The following is a 9815-nucleotide window of genomic DNA, read 5'->3' as shown; positions in this document are numbered from 1 at the left end:
AGGTGCCGGGGCAAACTCAGGTGCGGAAGGGGGACCAGCACCTGGGCATACTACTTCATAGTCATCACCTGAAATTAGTTTCGATATAGCACAACTCCATAGCTACAAATGTTAACACAATGGGTAAGCAATTCGAAATGCGACTTAACATTAGCTAGACATGTAGATAAATCATTTTGTTTTATGGGGTGTCCCTATCACCCAGAGGAGGTGACACCTATCAACCTATGAGACGTCTTAAACCTAGCGCGCGCTTCTTCTCGTCATCTTCAGACCGCCAGACTCGGGGAACGGTCTCAGACCGCCAGACTCGGGCAACGGTCTATGGAGCAGGAACTTGAGATGACCTTCATCAGACCACCAGACTCGGGCAACGGTCTCAGACCACCAGACTCGGGCAACGGTCTATGGAGCAGGAACTTGAGATGAACTTCATCAGACCACCAGACTCGGGCAACGGTCTCAGACCACCAGACTCGGGCAACGGTCTATGGAGCAGGAACTTGAGATGACCATCATCAGACCACCGGGCTCGGGCAACAGTCTATGAAAGTGCATCTCAACCAGCCACCGTTGAACTTCCCTTGAGGAGTAAAGCATTACCGTGATTCGTTTAGTCATAGCAGAAAAATAGATGTGTGTCAGTCCGTAATTAGATAAGTAGGTAAGGGAGCAAGCAAGGCCTTTTTAGTTAGGAGGCTAAGAGTTTTAGAGCTATGATTAACAAAATCACGACTTTAATCTTCACCACCACAAAGTAGGCAACAAGCTGAACTCGCACTTGAAGAAAGCAGTACACGCGTCCAGGCGCCACTCTCCTCGCCAGGGCACCATGCCCTCCACTGCCACCTGAGTAGTCGTGCCATACGACCCACTCAGCAGTTCCAGCTCGTAACGGCTGCTTGGCAGGGTATTCAGGACCTTGTATGGCCCCCGCATACCAGGATCAAGTTTCCCCGTGGACTGGGAGTACTTGATCACAAACACCATGGCTCCAGCCTGAAACACACGAGGCGGACGACGATTCTGATTAGCATAGGCATCCCTGCCGGGCACGATTTCACTCAGCAGCTCAGTCGCCCTGGAGCGTCACATTTCACGCCATGCCACTCGATCAAGCCGTACAGTTTCAGCAACCACACTGTTGTCTGCTAGTGCGGAACTCTAGAGATCTGCTTGTTTGATATACAAACCAGGCAGTGAGCCACATACTTGACTACGAACTGAAGTAGCCCAGGAAACCAGAAGTACTTCGGGATCAGGTTCAGAGTCTTTTCGGCAAAGACTTGCAGCAGACGACGGTATCACAACTACCACGCTTCCGCTCTTACTGGTAAGTAGCGGTAATAGAGCGTAACACTTTAATACCGATGAGAGTCTAGCTGTCCCACTTACAGATACTCGACGAGCTTGTCCAGATCTGCGACCTGCACCATCTGAGCCCAGTTGCTCGGCTTGGTGATGCTGTTGACTTAAAGGGTTGCAGCTAAAATAGTCGCCATAGCACATCATCGTGCGCTTTTGGTACTCAAAGTCGAAGATGAAGTCATGGTAATAAATCCACATACGAGTAACTTGCAGCAGTAACGTCTTCTTGCGCTCGGTGGCTGTGAAAGCGTTGTAGTTGGTCACACCCTTAAACTGAAGACAAACCAAATGGTGGCGGAAGTGTTGACTGCCAACGCTTCCAGCACATAGGAGTACTGCCTACTCACTGCACCCTGGGTAAACCTTGCTAAAACAGGCGACCACACGCTTCTTGCCGTCGTTGTGGATCCACCTCAGCGCCGGGCCATAGCCGATGCTGCTGAAGTCAGTGTGCACCTCTGTTTGGCAAATCTGTCAAGACTGCTACCTTGGACTCAGTGGTGAGTCCCCGAGTGATGTCCTGAGATACCTTTTCCTGCTCTGGCCTCAATGAAAAGGAACCTCTTTTTCCGACAGACGTGCAAGGGAGGCTGTCTGGATAGCATACTCCTCAACGTAGCGCCTAAAGTACCCAGCTAGATCTTAGATTGCCAGATTTGTTGTACTCAAGGGACTTTACCTACGTTATGGCCTTGTCTTAAAGACTCGGCCTCGCCTGACCCTAACAAATGAATCTAATCAAAACGGCAAAATCGGAAACAATCGGTAACGGGAATTATCAGATTTTCTAAAAGAGTTGAATCTACCCACGTTACATTATTTACGAACGCACTACAGTGCGTCACTGACTCGCATAATATACGAAACACCTTTAAGTCCAAGACGGTATGCGTAGGTAACGTGATTTACTACAACACATAGGTACCTATCGAAATCATGGACACTAACTTTAAAAAAGAACATTCTCACCAATCAGCTCGTACAAGGGCTCGGCAGCACTTATGTTGCCCCACGATGCGCGCGGCATCGTGTCACAATACCAGTGAGCTGCAACGTTTGCGAAGGGCGCCGAAGCTTGGAGCAGGATGCGCGGTTTGGTGCCGCGACACCAGTGAGCCCCATGCTCGCGAGAGGCACCATAGCCCGCAGCGGCGCACGCAGCGCAGTACCACCAGCGCGCCGTCACGCTCGTGCAGAGCGCAGAGAGGCGCAGCAGCTGCGCGGCACGGCGCGGCACGGCGCAGCAAGGTGCGGCACGGCGCAGCAAGGCGCGGCACGGCGCAGCAACGCCAGCGCAGCGTCAGGCCAGAGCATAGCCAGCCTCGCTCTCATGCAGAATTCCAAAGCCCGCAGCCAAGCGTGCAGCATTGCGTCGGAACATTCGAGAAAAGAAAGATAAATGTGAGCACTATGTTCGACTATGTTCGAATCGTGTTCGAATATAAGTATTTCCCAGTTGGTTTAGTACAGTCCTTATTACGACAGATCCACCTATTCATACAACGATCTAACACGACATGAAGACTGATTTCTAATCTTGTGGAAACTCAATTTGTTATCTCGTGGCAAAAATAATTGTTTAGCAAAAACTCATCTACCTACATTACGGTTACTCTTTTTACAAAAATAACACTGAACTGCATCAAAACCGATGTTTTTGGTTTTCGATAAGTTTTAACTTTTCGCACAGTAGGTACACTCTGTGATCCTAATTTTCACTCAGAAAACCGCGTGATTGGAAAGTACTATGACTAAGACTACGCTTTCTAGTCTTAAACTGCGAATTTAAATTGCGGATATCTTGGTGAGATACTTCATGAAGTGACTAATGGACCGACATAGACGTGTTCTTAATCTCAATATCAACCTTTCGTGGGCACAGCGGAATAAATTCCGTTTTAAAATTGATCTAAGACTGATCATAACAAAACCCTTTTGTACAAGTTCCAATACACGAGACTACCTCCCGGCTATGCCATCGGTTGAGGTTACGAACATGATCAACTTTTTCTACACCATGCATCAACATCATTAAAAATCGAGACCAAAAATAAAGACATGGTTGGATCTCACCTGGTTAATTCCACTACGTTCCACTAATTTTACGACACTGACTAGCACGCCTTTGTTCATTATGCAATTTACGTGAATTACTTTTATGCTTACATCGATTACCAGATTTAGACGACGGCATTATTAATTCACAAAACACGTAGGGTAGGCATAAATTTTTTACACTTATAAAACTTTTTTGAACAAAAAATCGGGACAAGAATATTTAAACTGGATACGTCCACGTGACTAATACGTGCTTAGCCATAAAGCCAAAGGTACTTGATTTTAAAGATTTAATTGCAGTGACTTCATCTTGTGCGGAACAAGGTGCGGAAACGGGAGTGATGCATTCTGTTTGAACGGTCACAGTGTTACGGAGACGATAAATATTACACTCGCGTGTAGTTACTACCGAGGTTAAACTATTTTCGACAAGTCTCGACACGTTTTTCTATCGCGGAGTATTGAGTGTAACGTTTGGATAAAAACACGACTAAGTGCGTGATCTCGCGACCTATATCTAGGCCCTGCTGTTTCACATAGACGTGGTCTGCTTCAAAAACTTCGAGTTTGATCACGGCACATCACGGCTACGATCGCGGTTACGATACCCGCGATCCGACATCGTACAAGAACAACAACAAAAATTTAAAGGTTAGAATTTTGTTCCAATTTAAGCAAACTGATTGTCAGTGACTAGATTTTAACTATAGTGGGCTATTGAATAGGAATCCCAGTTCTGAATTTAGATACAGAAGTAAAATTCAATTAAAAACACACAATTTATTAACACAAAACCAAATACTTTTACAATTATCAAACTTTTAATGATTGGAACAAAATTTAACACGTAAGACACAAAAAGTAAAAGTCGGAAATAAAGAAAAACATAATTCAAACCAGACCACGTTGATTACAGCACAAAAATCAGCAGCGAAATGAGCCTCATACTTGGGCGCACCTCGCTTTTATAGGCGACTACCGCCTACAATCTAAGACTATATTATGTGTTGCTCATCGCAAATCTCGAGAACAGCTGAACCGATTTCGCTAATTCTTTTTTATAATATTCTTTGAAGTACGAGGATGGTTCCTACGGAGAGAAAAATTTAAAAAATTTGAATCAACTGTTAGGCGGAACGAGGTTCGCCAGGACAGCTGGTATCATATAAATTCTTGTCAGCCAATAGATACATAAGTACAACAACAACAACAAGTTCAACTTCTCTTGTTAGTTTATATTAACTATTATTTTAAAAAGCTTTCAGTAAGTAAGCCTTTATTCGCAAACTTTTGACTTCAATAACCCATAGGTGAGCAAAATTCAATTACCTTCGCAGAAATTAAAACTCACTCTGTATACTATCGACAGGTACATTTTACCAGGTTTATTTTGAATATTCAAGTGCTTTTTTAATTTGACAGGTGAGCGAACACGCCTTACTCTCGCCTATTGTATCGTGAAAGTATCGAAATTGAACGAGCGCAGTCCATTTGGTAGCTGTATGGGACCCGACAATACCCAGCCGTACGATTCTCGCTCTCTGAATATCAGAATGATTTTCCTCAATTTCATTTCATTTCGACTGCTGCCATTTTGTTGCAGTGATTTTTATCGCATCATCCATAGGCACGGCGATAAGTTAATTACGCGAGTTATCCGACGTTTTATTAACGTCGCTCGTTGGCTTTAAAACGGATTATTATTTATTAGTGGATTTTATGTTATTTTGTTTCTGACTGGTTAATGGCTGGGCTATTTGGTTGCAATAAAGATATTATAAAGCTTTAGATATTTTAAACAGTGAAGATAAACCTTGTGTGCTTTTTTTTGCCTACCTTGTGACACAGACTACATAGATTTTTTAATTTTTTTTACAGCTCTTGATACCAATATAAAATCGCTTGGTACTAATTATTATTGTAAAGTTATTACAATATTGGCACAGCGTTTACACACCTATAACATCTACGAGCGTGCTTTAAAAATTGGCGCTCCGTTACCAGGGCTGGGTCGTAACATAAAATATATTGTTTTTTTTTTTAAATAAAGGACCTATCCTAAGGAGAATATCTATTAAACGCAATTTAACTTGATTTTACATGAAAAATTCACAGAAGTTTTTTACATTGATGATGAATGATTATATTGATGCACTAGCTGACCCGCCCCGGCTTCGCTCGGGTGGAGTATTTCGGACTGGGAGTGTCATCGTGAAGCCGTTGCTTGATACCTAAAATATCAATTCACTATCAGAAATTCTAAAATCCCCACGATTTAGGACTTTAGTACTTTGCAGCATCAGGATTGAGGAGTTAGGATCCGAAGTTCAATGATGTAGCCTATGCTTGGTACCTAAATTAATTTTGCATCATCCGCAGTTACTGAAACATTATAGTTTAGGAGTGCTGTACCCTACATCATCAGGGTTGAGGAGTTGGGACTTGAAGTCTGAGAATGAAGTCGTTGCTTGGTACCTACAATATGAATTCACTATGAACATTTCCTGAATCTTGATAACTCAGGCGGGCAGTAACCCTGCAGCATCAGGATTAAGGAGTTGAATCCAGAATTTTTTATGTGACCACCACGAAAACTTTTTTTGTTGATTTAAAAAAAAATTGCAAATCGGTCCAGAAACCTCGAAAAAATCGATGTAGAAAAAAGAACCACCTCCTTTTTGACAGTCGGTTAAAAACCGATGACCTTGAAATATTTACGGATCAATTTTTAAAATATCCCCTTTCTAACAAAAAAGAATGAATGAAATCGGACTACGCGTTAATGAATTACAACTCAGTATACATTTTAACTTTCATCCCCTCTCCTACGAGAACCATGCTGAATTTCGGGATAAAAAGTATCCTATATTCTTCCTCATAGTATGACCTCAAATCGTACCAAGTTTCATTGGAATCCATTCAGTAGTTTCAGCGTGATGCGCGGCCGTGATACAGACAGACAGACAGACAAAAATGAAAAAAATTACAGTTTTGGGTTCAGTATCGATTATAGAGTGCCCTCGAAAAAAAAAATTCAAAATATCTTCAATGTACAGAATTTGACCTGTTACAGTTTTATTATAAGTATATATAATAAATATGATATATATATATTGATTGATGATGATATTTTTGTCCATTGCATTTATTATTATTACTATACATAATAAATTATAAATATAAAGACGTGTTTGTTTGTTGGTTTGTCCTTCAATCATGCCGTGACGGAGCAACTGATCGATGTAATTTTTTGCATAGATATAGTTAAAAACAAGGAAGGGACCTAGGCTGCATTTTTATGCCGGAAAATCAAATAGTTCTCACGTTTTTTTGCAGGTATCTGCTACTCTACTATAATTTCAAGAGTTCTGAAAATGTATTTTTACAGATTTGTAGGCCTGTGTGAACCACTATTTGGTTACACACAGACCTAACATCATTTGGTAGACATATCATGTCTTACATTATCATATTATATTCTCGTGATAGAGTATCACTATAATGATAGAACCGTGATTGGTGTATGGTTAGATGATGAGGTTGAGTTAGTATCCAAGCCACTTGCATTGACAAATGTGCAGCCAATGGTAAGGCAGTAGTTTCCGTAATAATAGCTCTATATCAATGCAGATCACGATGAATGGCGATCATTAGGCCACTGTCGAATTATTGTGATCATCATTTGCATCAACATTGACGTTTGGTATGCAAAGTGGAATACGTTTGAAATACGTTTAAAATAAAACTTAGGTAGGTACCTATATCTATTTTACTTAGATTACCTATGTAATTTATTTATGTTATTTACTAGCTGACTAGGTACTTTGCCCAGCCATTTAACTGATTTTACAAAAGGTACAGTATTAATATTATCCTGGTGTGGGGCATATGCTACTTTTTATCCCGGAAAATCATAGAGTTCCCACGAGATTTTTAAAAACCTAAATCCACGCGGACAAAGTCGCGGGCATCATCTAGTCTTGAATTCTAATCCTAATAATATTATAAATGTGAAAGTCTGGATGTTTCGATGTTTGGATATTTGGATGTTTGGATGTTTGGATGTTTGGATGTTTGTTACTCAATCACGCAAAAACGGTTGAACGGATTTAGATGAAATTTAGAATGGAGATAGATTATACCCTGGATTAACACATAGGCTACTTTTTATCCCGGAAAATCAAAGAGTTCCCGCGGGCTTATAAAAAATGTAAATCCACGCGGACGAAGTCGCGGGAATCAGCTAATATGTTAAATATTTCTAAAAGTAAAAGTTTATAAAAGTTTGTCATCGCCCAAGCTTAAACCACACGAGTAGATATATAGACCAGAGGGGAAGCTTCATACTAGCGGCTGGCTGTAGGTTCACTCACTCTAGCGCAGCTCACGCACACCACGACGTGTCACGGCCGCTCCGTTTGCCGCCAAACTGGGCGCACGGAGCGTCCGTGGCACGTCGTGGTGTGCGTGAGCTAGTGTGAAGCTTTCCCTCTGGTCTATAATACCTACTCGTGTGCTTAAACTGAGTTTTAATTTTTTTACAGGCGGATAATAACTACCAGCACTTAGCTTTTACACTTTTGAAATAGTACAAAAATGCAATTTCCTTGACCATTAGCTTTTAAAAGGCTTCACACGATTCATATTCAGTAGGCCGGAGCATATTAACTTATTCGTGAGCGCAAATCGTAGCAATGAATGGGCATGCAATGACTGCGGAGTGCAAGCTTTGAGTGCAGAGACACGTGTGTGTCGTCATCTGATTCAGGTGTGCAGGGCGCACCGTCGTCCAATTTCGCGCGCTAAATTGTTCATAACGGAAGTTCATATCCGGACGTCGGGCCGCCCTACGCTTCGGGCGAGATTAGGCGGTAATTACCATTTCCTGTGACACAGGACGCAGACAGCGTTCGAGAAGTGGTTCCTTCTCAGGAGCGGCTCGACGGAAACGTTCCGCATTCGACGCCAAGGGAAGGAAAAATTACGGCTGCAGTTCCCCGCGATATTGCTTTTTAATTACCCTATATTGTAACATAATATAATTTAGTGACAGGATATCAGCAAAAGAAACAAGACCTGCTGTCAATATCAAAGCAAATAAAAGATTCCGCAAAATAACAGCTCCAATGGAAGAGGTTATTTACGTATACGCTCGCTTAAATTGAGTGTACAGCATTTTGAGCCGGAAAAACTGATTATATGAGAATGAAGTAAAGTAGGTACACGGATAGGCTGCATCGCATCGCCGTATGGAAAGCGTGCCTCGCTGCCGATATGATTGAATAAGTGAGCACGGTGCTCCCTAATGAAACATATTGAACGTGTATCGAATCACTTAGGCGCGTCGGTGCGCTCCTGCACTCGCTTTTTGGGGCAAGTCAACAAGCGTAGGTGAAGCCAACAAATAACATTATGACAGAGTTTCATTTTAAGAGAGACAACAAATTGAATTAACTCTGGTAACTTTACGTCAAAGAGAAGTAAAAATTTCATCTTCATTTTGCTAAATAAATTTCACGTGGCATCAGCGCCTCACTCTTTGTTCAAGAAAATATTTATTTAAAGCAGTGCTTTGAATGACCTAATTAATAGACCTAATAAATCCTAATTGATCCATTTAAAATTTCAGCTTTGGGTTTGGGTAGGGTATTGATGAATCAATCAATGAGTGAGTCAAGTCTATTCTATTTATATTAGAACTACCTTATGCCTGCGACTTTGTCTGCGTGGACTACACAAATTTTGAACCCCTATTTTACCCCCTTAGGGGTTGAATTTACAAAAATTTTTTCTTAGCGGGTGTCTACGTCGTATGTCGTATGTGGTGTCCGTCCAGTAGTTTGAGCTGTGCGTTGATAGATTAGTCAGTCAGTCAGTCACCTTTTCGTTTTTGTACATATATTTAGATTTAGATATATGTATATACTTATAGATTATTATTTACCTTTCCATTTTCATCGTAGTAGTAATTCGATTTTAACAAACTTTTTGGCAAACTTCATCGGTCTGACAAGTACGAAGCGAGCGCGGGCTTACAAAGCTACGGATTTTTCGCCGCTCAGTGCAGACCGGACACGCTCAAAGAGCTTTGCTGTCCACCGCAGTGTTATTGGGTGTCACCAAGTTGGTTGCTACTCCACTAAGTTTTTTTTTTCGTAAAAATTTCAGTTTTGTTTTCGTAAAATTATCTTGAAATATTATAAATAAGAAGAATCAGAACTGTTATGATATATAAAAGAAGTGACCAGTAAAGAAAAATATATCGTCTAAATTATTGTTTTAGAGTTGTAAAGTTGTTTCCAGACCAACGTAATAAGATCTGGGAGCAGGGAAAATTAATATGTACTTTTTATCAGTTTTTGCTGAATTTTTCTAAGTATAGAGGCATC

The sequence above is a fragment of the Maniola hyperantus genome, chromosome 6, assembly GCF_902806685.2.
Source record: "Maniola hyperantus chromosome 6, iAphHyp1.2, whole genome shotgun sequence".
Lineage (NCBI taxonomy): Eukaryota > Metazoa > Arthropoda > Insecta > Lepidoptera > Nymphalidae > Maniola > Maniola hyperantus.
The sequence above is the reverse complement of the archived record's forward strand: the minus strand, read 5'-3'. Positions refer to the sequence as shown.